Genomic DNA, 19,336 nt, shown 5'->3' with positions numbered 1-19,336 from the left:
CCATAAAAAGGAAAGCACGGCAAGTATCTAAGAGAGAAATAGAGAGGGGGCAGTTTCTCAGAGGAACTGGAAAAACAAAATGGAGGATTATCTCTGAGCTCCAAGAAAAAGGTCAGCATCAGGAAGCTGGATTATGGGCATGATACCTCTGCGAGAACCACTGCCCCAACCTTGCCTCTCTTTCCCCCTTAATGTGAATCAGATTTACCAGCAACAAAAAGAGCAAAGAAGAACCGTGTTTCTAGCAAGAACTGCTGCTGTCTGCCATTCCTAATGTTGTTGAGTGTTGTTGTGTTTCTATACCAGAAACATGGTGGGAGATTTTAAAAGTAGTTAGTGATAGCACAACTTTTGTCAATCAACGAGGCTCGCTTTTTTTTGTTTCTGTTGAAAAAAAATGGGGGCAGGGATTTTAAAATATTTATTTTCACTTATATTCAACCAGGGAATATACTCAGACATTGCATGCACTCTGATATTAAAACTCTTGTGATCTGCAACTCCGAAAGTATCTTCCACACTCTTCAGGTTAGCGTGACATTTTATGACATTTTGCAATTATCTTCAATATCATCTTTGAAGGCTCTTTGAAGACTGAAAATTGCAGTATAAATTGTTGTTTTTTTAAAAAAACAACAACCCAATAACAAATTAGTGTTGGCTAAGAGAGGCTGAATCACCCAAACTCTAAGACAATAAACCTTCTCTCCATGCATTTCCCTCTGACAATGAAAGCTAATCTCTTCATTAAGAAGCTCCATACAAGCATGAAATCCCCTTTTGGACTGGTAGCAATCGTGAGTCTGTGACAGATGTTCAGGACAGCATTCTCATCTGCTGGCAAGACATACCAATGAAACCAGCTCCCCTACCTGCACCATAGAAACCTGCTGCTACCCACCCACACCACATTCTCCAGGGTATTTGTTCCGTGAGAGGAAATGTTCTCCTTAGTCTCTCGCAGGAAAGCAGGCTGCTTAACAGAGCACCTCAGCAATGACAATCTGATTTTCTCTGGGTCTGAAGGGCAAACCTCTTTTGTTTATCCTGTTCCATGTCACTTGTTGTTAGTCAAATGCTTTGCCACAACCAATGCCCTTGATGCTACTGGGGCAAAATAACATGTTAAATCTAAGTGCCTTCAGCAATTTTAAGTGAAGCCATTATGAAGATCTATAAGTTAAGAGCTATGATTAATTATAGCTCCCGGATAAGCATATGCTTAAAGGCAAACGTAAGTGAAATGATATGATGATGATGAGCACAGTATTATTTTGATGGTAAAAGCCAGATAATGATCTGTCATATCGTATGTAACCTGCGGTGTACCTCTTGACCTGATTGGGCTATAAAAATGTCTAATATAGGTTTGAGCTTTGCCTGGCAACAGGTTTCAGATTGCCTGGTTCTTGTAGACATGAATTTTAGCTTCTCTTTCTGCAATTTCCCTTCCAGAACAAAAGGCTGTGTATGCAATGAAGGGATGGAATTGGACATAGTAGGTGGACTTGGTCCTGGCAGACTGAAGTCTGCAAGCTAAAATCTACTGGAAACATCATCCTGTTAGTCATGTTAAATGGGAACAAAGAGAGAAGTTTTCTGTTAGCTCAAATTAAAAAAGATCTTGGTAAACTGTCTTTCATCTCAAGGGTCTATGCAGACAAGTTGGCTGTGAATTACACCATGTCTTCATTATTGAGAAACGCCTATACCATTTTCTTTTTCTTCTTTAGTCAACAAAATGCTAGGAATTTTAGCATAAATCCCATTCACGTATGGAGTGGATTCATTTCCCACATTCTCAGAATTATATTCAAGCTCACCCACAACCTTTACTGCTGTCAATCTAAAAATGAGAAAAACCCCACACGAGACAAATTTTCAGCTGGCCAACCAATGCTTTGCCCATCCACCAACTATTTCATTTGGTGCTTTTTCTGTTATCATTTTGTGAGTGGTACGCAAAATTATTATGCAGATCACAAAAGCTTTGGGTTTTCTCAGATAATGATCAGAACATCAGCACATAAAATGCCTCCAGGGAATCTTTCCCCTTTATTTTTGCCTTGGGTGCAGGCTTCTTAGTTTTATTTTCGATCTAGTTACAAAGCATTCAGGTTAGGCAATTAAACAAGATTTCTTCTCCCTTAGTTTTTTCAGTCTTAAAGGAATAGGAATGCAGCAGTGATTTACAGCTACTTGCACCATAATTTCTAAATTAACGCTTCTCTGCTTGACCTGAGCTTTGCTTAAGCTTGTAAGTGTTTATGTATGTAGTTCTGTCTCTCCCCTCCCCTCATTTAGAGTTAAGCAAGGGTCTTAATTATGCTTGGCTGCCAATTTTTCAGACTGGCAGAATACTACTTTTAAAAAAAAAATGTCCTCCAGAACATACTCCTATGATAGATTTTCTCTCTCCTCTCTAATAGGTTCCACAATGCCCCGACTCCTCCAATTTTTCATAGTCTTTAGGTCTCTCGGAAATGCTTCAGCAGTCTTCCTAGCCCTCTATGGAGTCGGATATGGAAAGAGTGTACCTTCATAAAAGCTGCCAAGTTCAACACGGTTCATCAACCATCTCCTTTTTCTCCCACCAATGAATGAGTTTAGCTCATATTAATATCCAACCTCCCACCTGTGAGAATTGCTGGATAAAACTGCAAAAATTCTTACCTCTTTCTCAACTAACTTATTAGGATACCATAATAGTATGCATGTCTGGGTAATAGCTGTTATTTTCCATCATAATGTCACTGAAGCTTCTTTCCTTCACATTCTTAACTTTTTGGACAATGACCTGCTGAAACAATAATTAATGACTTTTTGTAGCCCTCTCCCTGTTAAATATAACTCTGACACCACTGATGGCCTAATGTCAGACTGGGCTTCTTTTCTGCCTGGACAAGCAAGGTTTCAGTCCACTTTTGAGTGAATAAGCATGTTCACTGGACAAGCTGTCAGCAGGTGTGTCTCAGGTATTTCATATTGATACTGGCATGCTATTCTGCCTCTAGATAACAATCAGCGATGTCATCTCCATCATATTATGATAATAACCATTATCCTTAAAATACATGGATACATCTTATGTAAAACAGCATTTAAGGGTTAAAAGGTAAAAATTAGGACATGCTTTCCATAGAATTATGGCAAAGTTTGTCTCCTTTATCCCCGAGGCTTATTCTAGCTGGAAGTTTCTTGTCTCTAATTACTGGTACATTGTTCAATGCAGAATCGAACAACAGGATTGTTGTGATATCTACAACAAACCACACCTCCAAGATGCTTTTGGCACCAAAGCTTTAACAATTTTACACACTGAGGCAGCAAAACGTCAGATTAACCTTTGGGGGCTAGGGAGGACTTCCAACAGGCTTAATGAACTGGGACAAACTAGGATCAACTATGTGAGTAGGAGAAGACTGGAATTGTCAGGGCATTAAAGTGACATCATAAGCTTCAAGTAGGGACAGGCTGAAGTCTTCAAAATAAAGTATGAGGATAGCTAAGTATGAATCAATTTAGAAAACTAGATGTTCAAACCAAAGAAGCACTTGGTGGGCATCAAAGAGAGGGGGAACAGCATCCTAACTGAGAAGGACGCCCCCTTCCCCCTGAGAATGGTCAAGCTAAGAATGGTCTAACATATGGAGGATGTGCTTCAAAAAGATCTGCAGCCAGACCGCATTAGCTTCCTATCACAAGACATTATCCTATAATATAAGCACTTGGAGAGGTGCAATTCTCAGGCTGTAGAGAGGCACAGAGAAGAAGCTGTTCAAGAAGCTGTTAGATAAATATTACCTTAGCTCTGAAAGAGCAGAGGGAGAGATGAAGAAATTCAAGAACATCTCACCTTGATTCACATTATAAATGGAGGAGAAAGAATCTCTACTGATCTTTTAAAACACTGTTATTATACAGGCAACAATTAATTACAGTTACAGTAGTCCTTGTGGAGTCTAGCTCACCTCAAAGGGCTGATAGTAATGTAGTCTTTGCAGTGGGAGCTACAGCTACAACTCCCATGAAGTGGTCCAGGAAGACACATCCTTGAAGAGGGGAAAGGTAAAATAGGCAAGACAGCCCCAATCCTGCTGGTATTTAGGATACCGTAGGGCTGTGGCAAACGCAAAGGCTATTGAAGAAAAAGTTCCAGTGTCTAGATCAGCCATCTAACATCAGTAGCTCAGCAAAGACCACCCACATAGTCAATTGCAAACTTATTCATCTTTGCTTGTGACCTCCCTCACAAAGTGTTGCAACTGCTTTACTTGATTTAAAACAGTAGAGAAATGCTAATGAGAAGTTAAAGAGAACATTGGGAAGTCATGTGTTGGGGTGACAGAAACATTTCCATCAATGGAAAATCAGTATGCCCTGAGCTCTGTAAAGCTCAAGGACTTATGTTGGGACAATGGGTTCAAGATGTTTTTTAAAAACAAAAACAGTGGAGCCAGAAATAGATTTGGTTGGCAAACAGGAACGACGTTATAGGATTATGTAAGCACGAAAAGTAAGGAGTTTGCCATGATGCATGCAGATACCTCTTGGTCAAGCTGATCCTCAAATTTATTTCTTATATTTATTTTACATTGCAATCTTGCAGAACTCTGGTGCATTAACTGAAACATAACCACTATTAAAAGGTCAGGATTACATTAAAGACACTGAAACCTATAACATAAACACAAATTCTGGTGTCAAATTCTAAATGACCTCTGAAGCTTCAGTGTAGTGGTTAAAATAGATGCTAACCTAATTTCCACTAAGAGGCCATTCAGAGGCTCCAAGCCATAAAGGGCTTTATATGTTAAAAGCAGCACCTAGAAACCTAGGGGAAGCCAGTGCATAGACCTCAGTCCAGGTGCATCATACTACCACAGTTGACTGGCAGGTAGTACCTGGGCCAATGCATTTTTGAAGCTTCCAGATAGATTTGAAAGGCAGCTTTGTGTAGAGTTTGTCACATTGGTCTAACCAAGTGATGACAAGGGCATTTTAGCAAAGTCCTCTCACCAGAGGATGCTGCAGCTGCCATGTGCCCTCCCCGCCCCCCCAAGGAGGACTCCAAGTCAGAGATCTGCTCCTTCAGGGACAGAGCTTCTCCGTCCTACATTCTAAATCACTCAAGCCACCAGAGAACTCCAATGGATGAACTCTTTCATTGTTCTGTTGTTTGTGATATGGATTATTCCTAAGGATTGCCATCATTTTATGCATGGTAGACATTTGGAAGGCAAAGCCAAAGAGTTGATTGATTTCCTCCCAAACAGGAAAAGTAATGTATAATATAAGATTTCAGTTTCCAAAATACCAGCTACTATCCCCTTGCTAAAGGTCAACACTTTCAGAAGGCCAATATGGAGGAAGACTGCGATAGGATCCAGAAGTACCAACGCTAGAAGAAAAATGGCAAAATATTCTACTGATTCTGATGCAGAGGTACAGCTAATCCTTGATTTATGGCAGTTTGTTTAATAATAGTTCAAAGTTACAGTGGCCATGGAAAAAGTGATTTAAGACCTACATTCATACTTATGTCCGTTGCATCTTCCCCGTGGTCACATGATCACAATTTGGGTGCCTGCCAACTGGCTCATGTTTATGGCCAGTTGCCGTGTCATGTGGGCACCTGACCATGATTTGCAAACTTTTTTCTGGCCCATTGGGAAAGCTAGATTGGCTTCATAACTGTGTGATTCCACTGTAAAAATTATCATAAAATTGGGTCTGCTTTGACTTATGACTGCAATGATTTCTGATAGAAAATCTGGTCCCAATGGTGATCGTAGGTTGAAAACTACCTGAATTTGGTTTCAGCTGTCAGGATCATATGCAAGTGCTGGAAAGCCTTGGCGTAACCCCTCAGATTCCTTCAAGAGACATTAGCAAATGTTAATGTTTTAACTACAAGTTAAAAGTAAAAGGGTGAAATTATTAAATGCATTAAATGTAAGTGAAATCAAGTTTGGTTTTTTTAATAGCCCACCAACTGGTTTTTGGAGCACAGCCCAGCACTCCAGTCAAAAGGAGCTCTTGGCTTAGAAACTGCATACCCTATTCTATAAGTATAAAGAAACCACATGAACAAAGGGGCAAAAATAAAGAAGCATAGAAATTAAGCAAGCAGCATTCATTTTGTTACATAAAAGATGAAATAAAGAGGGGAAAAAACAATACAAAAGGTTTCAAAAATGTTACTCTGATTACTTTTAGGAAATCCTCACAATTAAAAGATTTATTCAAAATCTGAGAGAATTTCTGAAAAGCACTGGGTCCTCAGCTATGCTTGGAACAGTAACTTGAGGGATGTATCTGTCCTCTGGTCTCTAAATATAGTTCTCCTAATGCATGAAAAATTATTGTGGAAGGATGGGTATGAGCTGCATACATCTTTGTGGATTGGGATTTCCATGATAATGTATATTTTGAGTTATCATTTGACACCTGAGGTTTTGCTTAGCCTATTTTTTTGGGTGACTTAGACAATCCTCTCTTCAATTTCTTCCTGTCCATTCATTCAAGCACGCACAACTCTACCTCTTGTCCTGACACTCATTAAGATATGCCTATCTTAATCTTGCCAAGTTACAAATATATTTCATTTTCACATTTACAAGACAATCTCCCAATACCGTGTCGGTTTTTACACCTTTTCAAAGCCACAGCGTACAACCTTGTTCTAAAGTGAACAATGAAATGGTTCACATCTACTCATAATGTAAGTTCTTCTCATAGGGCTAAAGGACATTACATCGTCACTGAGTAAGAAAAGGAATATTCTGAAAGGCATCGAAGCCTCCCACCCCCACCTCCACCTCCCCTCAATCAGAGAACTGCAGGTAGGACAAATTAACTTCAAAATGCCAGCTAACTTCACTACTCCCACGGCTAGCATTCTTCAGAAGTGGGGTTATAATTTGTACTATTCCCATCTAGTGCAGAAAAGGAGAATTACAGAAACAACGGCTGCAACCCAACAGCAAGCCACAAGGTTGACAAATGTTACCCTATTTCAGTATCATTGCAAATAAAAGAAATGCTATCAAATTAGTATGAGTGCATTCCTGTTCTCTTCTAACTTTCATTTTGAGAGAAGTACCCACCAAAATATCAGCCCAGTTTTCATAGGCATAGAAAATAAGAAAGAGGGCCTTGATGGTTATCTAAGCAAAAGAGGCTACAAGATGACATTCAGAAATGGCTCAGGCCCCTCCCTGTTTCACTGAACTACACAAAGAATAAGGAAGGAGAGCACAATCCGATTTGCAAGTTTCTGTTATTAAAGACAATCTCAATACAAGTAACTCTGGTATTCCAAAGGAGTTTATTTCATGGTCTAGTCTACCTAAGTGGGGACAATACATATGCTCTGAGTTGACTCTTCATTTGTATCTTCTAATTTCTATAAGTACAGTTACTTAATAGAGCATAAGCATGCCTAAAGATGAAACCAAATTCTTCTCCTTCCCCAGCTTAGTGCTCTTTAAATATACCGGACTATGGGTCTAATGCTGTCTACAAGTAATCAGGACAACTGTGCAACATCCTGAAGGAACAAGACAATTATGAGATTGCATGTTCTGTCCAAAAACATTCCGTTATCCACTTTTAAAATTCAAATAAAATAATATTTTTAAAAACTGGTCCCCTTTCAGTAATTGTTTAATAAATGTGTAAGACGATGATGAGATCTAAACACAGTGGTACCTTGATACTCACCATTAATTGGTTCTGGGAGGCATGATGAATACCAAAAACAATGTGCACCAAAGTAATTTTTCCAATAAGGAATAATGTAGCGAGTCCCAAGGCAGCCAACACTGACAAATTCTAGCTTGTGCATTGAGTATCAAACAAATGATGAGCACAGAGACAAAATTTTCACATCAAAAAGCATTGGGTATCGAATTTAATGTGTTTCAAAGCAGTTGAGTACAAGGTACCACTTTAAGGAATACAGTGTTATCATGAACAAACATAATGATAAAGTATTTTGCAACTCATAGTTCTAAGAGAAGACATGATGGTACATTACAAAATGCAAAAACAAAAAAATCCCAAACCCCATGTATGTCATACATAACCCAACCATGAAGACAATGCATGAACTGTCAGGAATATTTTCTGCATAGGCTTCATTAAGATAGCCAAGGACACTTCTCTTATCTTTTAACTTTGGTTTATTTAAACAGAGATGGTTTAATATGAAATATGCCTCCAGCAGTTCAGAAGACAGCAGAAAGTGAGACCGATTCCAAAGCAAAACCTTGAGGGCAGCAGGTCTTAAAGCTGCCCTTCTGTTCCTACTCCCCAGAAGCCTTTTTTTTTTAAAAAGAACAATGATTACTCTACGCTCAAGCCTGACTTTAATTTTGAAGGCTATTTTTTTTTAATTAGAAAATGTAATTAAATGGTAGCGGAACCTGGAGAGACAAATTTAAATGAAAAGTAACTCATTAAGCAGGGGATGCCAGGCAGCAAACTGGCAAGAGGACAAAGGTGGCAAGCAGTGCCCTCTGCTGCTCCAAAGCAAAAGTATGAAGATGTTAAGGATGGCCACAACAAGAGGATGGGGAAATTGTTTCTTGAAAAACCTGGAGTAATAATGTGTGAGCAACACCTGCATGTGGACAGCCAGCTTAACAACAACACAGAAAAAATAATTATGTCAAGTGTAAGTTCTGAGGGTAAACCAGTCTCAGCCACAAAGTAGACCATTTACAGAATGCTGAGACCAGGAGAGACAGGCAGACGAAAGGAATGCTGGGAAAGCGAGTCATGAGAGGTGATAACAGCGAGACCTCTGTGGGCAGCATCTGTTCAGAAAGAGAAGCCCTGCTTCATTTGGAGGACTCAAGAAATACCAGCATCTAAAAACCAAGGAAGGTTGTGGTGGACGGCATAATGTTTGCATCTAAACAAGACATATTGGTCAGGGGAGCTCATTTTCACCATTTATGTCCTGGCACATGAAGGGTACACAAAGTACTAGACTAGGAGATGTTTGCATTTTGCTTTAAGATACTGTATGAACCAAGCCAGTTGTAGTTTATTTAATAAACATTCAGAAACCTCAGCTTAACACAGTATTTGATTTCTCTCACTGTCTCCCACCCACCCACCCGTGCCCCCTCTAGCTTCAATATCACTAGCAAGATAGGCTGGCAAACAGGGCACAGAGGAAAATAAGGCAGCTCTTCCTTCCTATTTTCACTTTTCCTTGCCAAAGGCATCCTTCTTACCTACTCCAGAGCCTAAACATATGGCAGCAACAGACTAGACTAGAGCTATCCAGGGATCACTGAAAGGCAATATGAACCCTCTCTTTGCTATGTAATTCCCCTTGAACTATGTTTATAGAAACAAGGGGTGAGTCAGGTTGGGATTAAGTTCCCAAAATTCAATTCCTGTTCCATCATAACCTTTACCCAATGATTTTAGGGACTCTTAGCACCATCCATCATTCCAAGTTATTTGATAAGCTTTTTGTGTGGATAGAAAGGACTTGGGAGAACCATCTCTGCTACCCTTAGGTCCATAAGGGAAGGCACAACGATTAAAAGGATCTGATAGATTGGCTTAAAACTCCAATAATATATGCAAGAATGTAAAGTATTGCCTTTATGATTCACAACTTCAAAGGGATGGGTAAGCAGCTCGCACAGTTCAATTGTAATGTAAATGTACATCCTGCTTTATAAATTTGTCACAAGGTCGCTTATGGCTACAATTTAACACAAGTCCAGGAAATCTTTTAGGTTAGCATTTACAAAAACTAGCAAATATTCTTTTTTCTCCCTATTCTTATGTGATTATAGTAATTAAGAGAAAAGTAATCCATTAGAGCAATCTTGGCAACTTGAAGATGTACAGTCTTCAACTCCCAGAATTCCCCAGTCAATTGGCTGGGGAATTTTGGGAGTTGAAATCCACACATCTTAAAGTTGCCAAGGTTGAAAAGCAACACTGCATTACAGTCTCAGCAGTTGGGCAACTTTGCCTGGGCCAAGATGCTAAGCACATTTGGGCCTGGTACCTGTACAGGGGAATTCCAACTAATGCCAGGAACTGTAGACTGGAATGGAATTTTTTTAAAAGGCTGTCATCAGAAGGAATTGGCCAACTAGCCCCATATTACTACATACAGTACTCAAGGTGTAGTCCTTAATGGAACTACATCTAATGGAGGGAAATCAGCAGTGGGGTACCCCAAGGCTTTGTCTTAGGGCCACTATTCTTCAATATTTCTATAAATGAGTTAGATAAGGGAATAAAGGGGAAATCATCAAATTTGTAGACGACACCCAGCTGGCAGGAATAGCGAACATCCCAGAAGATAGATCCAGATGGATCTCAACAGACTTGAACACTATCTAACAAAATGAAATTTAATGTAGGGAAAAGTAAGGTTTTACACTTAGGCAAGAAAAAAAACAAATGTACAGGTATAGAAAAGATGGAATATGGCTTAATAGCAATAATATTGAGTGGGATCTTGGGAGTTTTAATGGACAATCACTTAAATATGAGCCAGCCATGTGCTGCAGCTGCCAAAAAAGCCAATGCATCCTAAACTGCATTACCAGAGAGATAGAATCAAGAACATGTGAAGTGTTGGTACCGTTTTATAATGCCTTGATAAGACCACACTTGGAATACTGCATCCAGTTTTGGTCACCACAATAAAAAAGATGTTGAGGCTCTGGAAAAGACTCCAAAAAGACTGCAGAGAAGTGCAACAAAGATGATTAGAGAAATGGAGGCTAAAATATATGAAGAACGGTTGCAGGAATTGGACATGTCTAGTCTAGTGAAAAGAAGGACTAGACGTGACATGATGGCAGTGTTCCAATATCTCAGGGGTTACCACAAAGAAGAGGGAGTCAAACTATTCTCCAAGGCACCTGAGGGTAGAACAAGAAGCAATGGGTGGAAACTAATCAAGGAGAGAAGCAACTTAGAACTGAGGAGAAACTTCCTGACAGTTAGAACAATTAATCAGTGGAACAGCTTGCCTCCAGAAGTTGTGAATGCCCCAACACTGGAAGTCTTTAAGAAGATGTTGGATAGCGATCTGTCTGAAACGGTATAGGGTTTCCTGCCTAGGCAGGGGGTTGGACTAGAAGACCTCCAAGGTCCCTTCCAACTCTACTTTCTGTTATTCTGTTACTAACATCTTACATGGGTATACCTGGGGGGTTACCAGAAATTATCCTCAACTTGATACTTTATTTTAATCCAGTAGAAGAACTGTAACTGTGAACTAAATCGAATTAGCCCTATGGTTTATATATTGCAGCAAATGGCTGAAAATTAAATACCTTAGCAAATATTTTTGCTAAGTAAATCCATTTCCCTGAAGGATTTTGAATTGCTTTCTAACTTGTAACTGATTAACCCACTTTTACCATCCGGAGCTCTACAGTCATTCATTTTTCTTCTTCTTCTTTTTTTAGCATGGATAAACTTAATGATCAGAGAAAAGGTCCAAAAGAATATGTGACAGTTATTCTTGGCTTACTTCTGATTGAGACAGATCCTTCTACCGTGTTTCCCCGAAAATACAACAGGGTCTTATATTTTTTTGACCCACGAAATATGGCCTTGGGCTTATTAGAGGGGGAGGGCTTATTGTTTTGGGGTTGCTGGGCAGCTGCTCCCTTGTGAGCGGGCTCCCGAAGAGCCGGGCATAGCCTCAGGGGCGAAGCAGCCATGAGGTGACCATGCTCAGGAGCAGCCACCCGGCAAACCCCCTCTCCAGCCAGGCAGAGCACCATTCACTGACCTAAGGAGTATCCCTAAGGCGCCATTCTTCCAGCAGCGGCCGCTCTAGGAGTGTGCTGTATGGTTATGGGCAGGCTGCTGGAAGACTTTGTCCGGCAGCCTGCCCATAACCATAAAAAACACTCCTAGAGCGGCCGCTGCTGGAAGAATCAGAAGCCGAGTTCCAGAGTTTGGAAGCCGGACAAGAAGTTTTGCTCGGAGCTTAGAGGCGGCTGCAAGGACAGCTGGCCCAGGGCATGGTGAGGCTGGGAGGCATGAGAGCTGGGGGCGGAGCAGGCACTCACGCAACCCCCCTCTCCAGCCGAGCAGAGCTCCATGCACTGACCTAGGGGGTATCCCGAATGTGCCAAGCCACGGGAGCTGGGGGGGCAGGCAGAGCGCCACATGGATTGGCGCCTTAGGGATACTCCCTAGGTCAGTGAATGGTGCTCTGCCTGGCTGGAGAGGGGGTTTGCCGGGTGGCTGCTCATGAGCATGGTCACCTCATAGCTGCTTCGCCCCTGAGGTTGTGCCCGGCTCTTCGGGAGCCCGCTTGCAAGGGAGCCACCACTTGGCAACTCCCCCCTCCAGCCAGGCAGAATGCCACTCCCCAACCTAGCGGTATCCCGAAGGTGCCAAGCAACGTGAGTGCCTTTCTTTTGCCCTCCTTCCCCAGCTCCCATGGCTTGGTGCCTTCGGGATACCGCTAGGTCGGTGAGCAGTGCTCTGCCTCGCCAGAGGGGGGGTATGTCCAGGGGGCTTATTTTCGGGGCTTATATTTTTGCCCACCTGAAAAATGTGGCAAGGCTTTAGTTTCAGGACATGTTGTATTTTCAGAGAAACAGGGTATCTTACAGAAGCTGTTACAAATAAGGCAATGAATAGGGGTACAAGTGGCTATAGATACCATGACAAATTTTTTTGCTTTTTGAAGATTAATCTTGCTTCATACTTCATTTATTTCTGTTCTTCCCCTCTATTTATATATTAAATTTATATGCCACCCATCTCACTTTTCAAAGCAACTTTGGGCAGCATCTTGCAACTCTCGCCTCATCTCCATCTAATAGAAAAGAGTACCTGCCACTCAGGGTTGAACTGTGGGGTCCTTGGTGCTCTCTGAGCTTGGTTGTTGGCTTGCAGATGTTTCATTACCCAACTAGGTAACATCATCATCAGTACATTGATGATATTATCTAGTTGAGTAATGAATTGTCTCCATATGTCCCTCTCTTCCAGAGCGTGCATGACATTTACTAAACATATAGATATGTATATGTCACATGGTTTTATATATATATATATAAATATATTATATATATTATGTATGTATGTATGTATGTATGTATGTATGTATGTTGTATTTGTGCTGATAAATAAATAAAGGGAGACTAGTATAGATCCATTTCAAGCTATTTAGCTCTCATCAGCTAGCCATACCCTTACTGGGATTTGAAGTAAGCCATACCCTTACTGGGAGCTGATGAGAGCTAAATAGCTCGAAATGGATCTATACTAGTCTCCCTTTATTTATTTATCAGCACAAATACAACACAAATATAAAAAGGCAACATTAAAAATAAAAATATGGTTTTCTGCCTGGATGGTTTTCTGTAATGAGCCGAAGGATAGAAAGAGGGAGTAGTGAGCTTCCTCCCATATTTGGACATACCAGGGGTTGTAACACACATACATACATACATACACACACACACACATACATACATACATACATACATACATACATGAAGAAAATTCAGTTAGTTGAAATATGGGAAGATGAAAATTATAAGGCTCTTTATCCTTCTTTTTTCTGTCTATATCTTTCAGGGGAACATCTTAAATACAAGATTATTTGGGGGGAGAGGGAATGCTATTTTATAGTGTCAGTTTATATATGTCACCTTAGATTTGGGCCCTGCTATCAGACATAGATCCAGCAGAGCTGTGTTATTGTCATCTGTAGATGCAAAAACAAATATTCTGTTGTACTTTAAAATACAATACATTTTAATGGCTTAAACATTACCATGCACAAACAGCAGTCTATAAAAGTTCGGTATTTCTACGAAAAAGCAAATCCAGTTAAACTTAATAAGCTTATCCCATCATAGCACAAACCGTAATCTTTTCTATAAGTGCAAAATCCAAACATTACCATGAATGTGTAATTCCACCAACTGTTTGCTCACCTGTACAAGTTATATGAGCTGACTGAACATATCAAACATTGCAATTAGGCTGTAAAGAAATCCCTTCCTTGTTCTGACTCAAGGCGCATCTTACTCTATAAGTATAAGAGACCAACTATCTACCTTTAAATACTCACAAGCATCCTATGATTAAACCCTTTCATTCTCATTTCCAAGACACCAATATGGGACATATTGCCTCCAATTCCAGAGGAAATACACAGTTCTCTCTCAATTTGAAGCTGTTGGTTTCTTCCTCCTCCCTTTCATTTATTAGTAAGCTGATGCAGTAAAAGATGCTACCCTGACATCTCTTGTCTCCACAGGGAATAAATGTAATACAATTATATAAGTTGGAGACTTGTAAAGATGCATAGGAAATTAATGAGTTCTCCCACAAATCCCTTTTTAAACTATCAGGAGGGCCTTCTCATCTCCTGATGGGAAGAACATGGATTCTGCCTTGACATCCCACAGGAGAAGGTTATTAATGCCTTATTTATGCCCACCCACCTTGGCTTAATAGAATTAGCAGCTGTAACGGGTGTGATCATTCTCCCTCACCAGACAAATGCACATAGAGTCAAAGAGCTACAAGCTAGAGAAAAACAGAAAGGGAATGTAGGCTGCTCCCCATCTGCTATTTATTAGCACAGCTGATTTTGGAGAAGCTGCCCTGGCAGATTTGTTGCTCTGGACAAAGGATGATTGATATGCAGTGGGTTATGGTGGGTGGGTGAATGATGGTGGGCCACTTATTTGCAGTTAAAACGAGACTACAATCCAAGGGGTGATCCACTGTGACAAGCCAAGAGAGAGATGATGATGTCAATCTCCACTTCTGACCCATTCTGGTCTCCATGGCTGGATCATCAATTTTAATATTATCCTCTTTTTTCTCTTAATTCATTATTATACATTTTATTCTCTAGAGAAGTACAGCAGAACAATGATGAAAACCATCTTGAATGAATATGGGTCAATATGAAAAGAAAAAAGAATCACATTGCCATAGGTGTATACCACAGGCCACCCAACCTATCAGAGGAAATAGATGAACTTTTTGCTAATCAGTTAACTATGGTATGTAAGAAGCACAGCACAGTAGTTAAGGGGGGACTTTAACTACCCTGACATTAACTTTCAAAAATCATGGAGCACCAGGCAACCACCAGAGGACTACTTCTACCTACTTCTTGGTAAGCTAGAAAAAGGTGGGCTAGATAGTATCACCATCAGATGGATTTGTAACTGGCTGACAAACCATACTCAATGAGTAGTCCTTAACAGTACTATATCTACATGGAGGAAAGTAAGCATTGGTGTACCACAAGGTTCCATTAGGCCCAATACTCTTCGATATCTTTATAAATGACTTAGATGAGGGAATAGAAGGGAACTTATTAAATTTGTGGATGACAGACACTAAACTGGCAGGAATAGCCAATACTCTAGATCAGTGGTTCTCAACCTGTGGGCCGCGACCCCTTTGGGGGTCGAACGACCCTTTCACAGGGGTTGCCTAAGACCGTCGGAAAACACATATTTTTGAAAACATACGGAAAACATAAAATAATGTTATGGTTGAGGGTCATCACAACATGAGGAACTGTATTAAAGGGTCGTGGCATTAGGAAGTTTGAGACCCACTGCTGTAGATGATGGGCTTGACAGACTTGAACATTCAGCCCAATCTAACAAAATGAAATTCAATGTAGGAAAAAGTAAAGTCTTGACTTTAGGCAAGAAAAACCAAAAGGACACATATAGATTGGGAGAAACCAGGTTTAATAACAGTAATTGTGAGAGGAATCTTAGAGTCTTAGTGGGCAACCAATTAAATATGAGTCAACAGTGTTCAGCAGCAAAAAAGCCAATGCAATCCTAAATTGCATTAGCAGAGGGATTCAATCAAGATGAAGTGAGGTACTAATATCACACTATAAAGCCTTAATAAGATCACACCTAGAACACTGCATCCAGTTTTGGTCACCACAGTATAAAAAGATGTTGAGACTCTACAACAGGGGTGTCAAACTTGTGGCCTGCAGGCCGGATGCATAGCGTGCTGGCCATGCCCATGCCCAGGTTAGCAAAGGGAGGGGGAATCGTAATACATCACGTGATGATGCCGTGACAACATGAGTTTGACACCCCTGCTGTAGAAAGAAGGCAGAAAAGAGCAACAAAGGTGATTAGGGGACTGGAGGCTAAATCATATGAAGAACAGTTACAGGAACTGGTCATGGCTAGTCTAGTGAAAAGAAGGACTAGAGGTGACATGATAGCAGTCTTCCAAAGTCTAAGGGGCTACCACAATTTTCTGACAGTGAGAACAATCAACCAATTGAACAGCTGGCCTTCAAAAGTTGTGGGAGCTTCATCACTGGAGGCTTTCAAGAAAAGACTAGACTGCCATCTGTCAGAAATGGTATAGGGTCTGCTGGGCAGCGGATTGTACTAGATGACCTACAAGGTCCCTTCAAACTTTGTTTATCTGTTACAACTTAGAGACAAATATTGAATCAAGTGGGAGATCAAATAGATTCTTGACAAACCTAGCAGACAATTAGGTCAGCCATACTAACAAGAGATGAAATGATAGAAAGAGTTTATTATTTATTATTTATTTATTTATTTATTCGATTTCTAGACCGCCCCCTCTCCCCATGCAATGTTGGAATTCAACATTATGCAAACACAAGGAATAGAAAATTGCCAAGAGACGATTGAATGGATAATATCATCATCATTATGGCCTCTTTCAAATGAAGTGGGCACCATTTTAGGAGCTGCAGAGCCCACTTCGTACCATCCCAGAGAGAGTACCAACTTGGGAATAACTTTATTCAAGGGCTAGGCATATATTTTTCACTCGAGCTTCAATTTTTAATACTCTCAGTAGAGCTAAAACACTGTTTTAAAACCCTGGAAGCAAGTAGCAGCTGGTGATCGCATAATGTACTGGCTGCATAAATGATCTAAAATGTTATTTTTCTGTGTTGAGGCTGGCCCTCTGGAGTGACTGCTCTGTTGGAAGTACAGTATATTTGTCCCCAATGTTATCACTTTCTGGAAAAAGATGAAAACAAAGCTTTTCCAGAAGATTAGGGGGATGACGACAAGAGGAATTGGTTTTATTGCATTTTTCTGTATTTTCTTATATATTTTATGTTCTTCCTTATTGCAAGCCTGCATATAATTGTGGCAGGACTTATATATGATACATAAATAATGCATAAGGCGTAAATAAAAGTTCATTTAAACCATAACTGGCTTAGCATTTGCAGAATAACCTATAAGTTTTTGTTTTGTTTATATAAGACAATTGCTGGATTCATATCTAAAATGGAGAAGCCAAACAAAACAAACAAACCACATTATGGTTTCGCATTTGGTATTAGCCAGCTACAGGCAATCGTCTATCTGTTTATGGAATAATTTTAGCACTTAAAAGAAAAAAAGTATTTCAATATTGACAAGATACAGCAGTCTCTGAAATGCAATGTCCAGCAGAGGGCGGTGCTGCACCATCTCCTATTTTTGCTTATAATTAAAAAGAATGCTTTACTATTGCCTGATACCTTGGAAAAGAAAACTATAATGTAAATATAAGTGGTTGGGCAAAATCTTGGGGTGACAAAAACTACAGTTCAGAGTTTTGATCATGTTTCCTCTAAAGAAATCCAAGTGAAATTTCTTATATGCGCAGAATTGGAAAATATTTCTCTTGGGTGAGCTGTGGGTGCCTGATGACATGTTAACATTGTTTCTGGGAAAATACAGCCGTGGTTCACTACTGCCTTCTTCCTTTTTTTAAGTTTTTGTTTTCGACTTCAAATGTAATCTAGTCCAGACAACTGGGATTATCTGATCATTTTCCTTCCAAAAACTAATCAGGTCCTGCTTAGTTTTCTCAAGCTTGGCTAAGATTATCAGATAATTTTTACAAGACAGCACATGTCAAAAATTGGACAATTACATTAGTGATGAAATGACAGTTGCTTTTGCAACTTCCATTGGACTTTTGCTATTTGACAGAGACCTTTAGAGCTGTCTCTAACAGTGTGTCTCTATTGTGGGACAGGCTCACTGGCTGGCTATATACAAGGTTTGTCCAGGTGTGCTGGGAACAGAAAGGTAGAAAAGCAATATTACTTTACTTTACTTTATTTTAGATTTTTATACCGCCCCCTCTCCCAAAAGGGACTCGGGACGGTGTATGCAGCTTCTTTACATATTGCTAATCATCTATGTGTCCTAATGGCATACCACTATGAGTCAGCAATGTGCTGCAGCTGCCAAAAAAGCCAATGCAGTCCTAGGGTACGTTAACAGAGAGATAGCATCAAGACAACAAGATGTAATAGGACTGATTTACACTGTGCTGGTGGGACCACACTTGGAATAGTGCATCCAGTTCTGCTCTGGCCATGATGATACAAAAAAGATGTAGAGACCCTGGAAAGTATGCAGAGAAGGGCAACAAAGACCATAAAGGGTCTGGAGGCTAAATCGTATGATGAACAGTTGAGGCAGCTAGGAATGACTCTAGCCTATCAAAGAGAAAGATTGAGCGAGGGATATCATAGCTGTCTTCCGGTTCTTGAGGGACTGTCACAAAAAAAGAGAGAAATGACTTATTCTCTAGGACAGTCATGGCTAACATCTTTGTTGCCACATGCCAAAAGTGTGCACGTGTGTGGGGCAACACACCCATAAGTGCCCGCACCCATAATGCAATGCATGTGTGACACCCCCTGTGTGTCCCAGCCGCACACAGTCCGCAGCCCATTTTGGGCCTAACAAACCTCCCTGAAGCCTCCTGGGACCAATATTGGGCCGTGAGGGGTGTGCACGCTGCCCCCCCCCACACACACACAGCCCGTTTTGGGCCTAGCAGGCTACTCTGCAACCTCCTGGGACAAAAAGTGGGGTGTGGGGGGCCTGCACCTCCCGTGGCCCGTTTTGCGCCTAGCAGACCTCCCTGAAGCATCCTGGGGCCAAAACCAGGGGGTGCTGCCCCCCTGCCCCCACGCATGTGTGCGTGCCTCCTGTATGCGCCCACCACCCACGCCTGCACAGCAAGACCTGAAAATCAGCTGGCTGGAGGGAGGCACAGATGCTTGCACGGTAGAGCTGAGCTGGGGCAACGGCTGGCATGCCCACAGAGAGAGCTCCGTGTGCCACCTGTGGCACGCATGCCATAAATTCGCCATCAGAGCTCTAGGACGCCAGAAGGCAGGACAAGAAGCAGTGGGTGGAAGTGTGCTAAAGAGATATTCAACCAAGAAGTAAGAGGAAATGTTCTGAGAACAATTAATCAATGGAATAAATGGAACCTCCTGAGGTTGTGGAAGTTTTCAAGTATAGAC

At 40.8% G+C, this 19,336-nt stretch overlaps 1 long non-coding RNA gene across 1 annotated transcript in view; it reads right to left on the bottom strand.

The window, feature by feature from the left end:
* Nucleotides 1–19,336, bottom strand: part of LOC309393106 — a 129,261-nt gene that overhangs the window by 24,669 nt on the left and 85,256 nt on the right. The window lies entirely within an intron of this gene.

Source organism: Natrix helvetica, assembly GCF_964273705.1.
Source record: "Natrix helvetica genome assembly, chromosome: 1".
Taxonomy (NCBI): domain Eukaryota; kingdom Metazoa; phylum Chordata; class Lepidosauria; order Squamata; family Natricidae; genus Natrix; species Natrix helvetica.
Note: the sequence above shows the minus strand (reverse complement) of the source record. Positions and strands in the feature narration are given on the sequence as shown.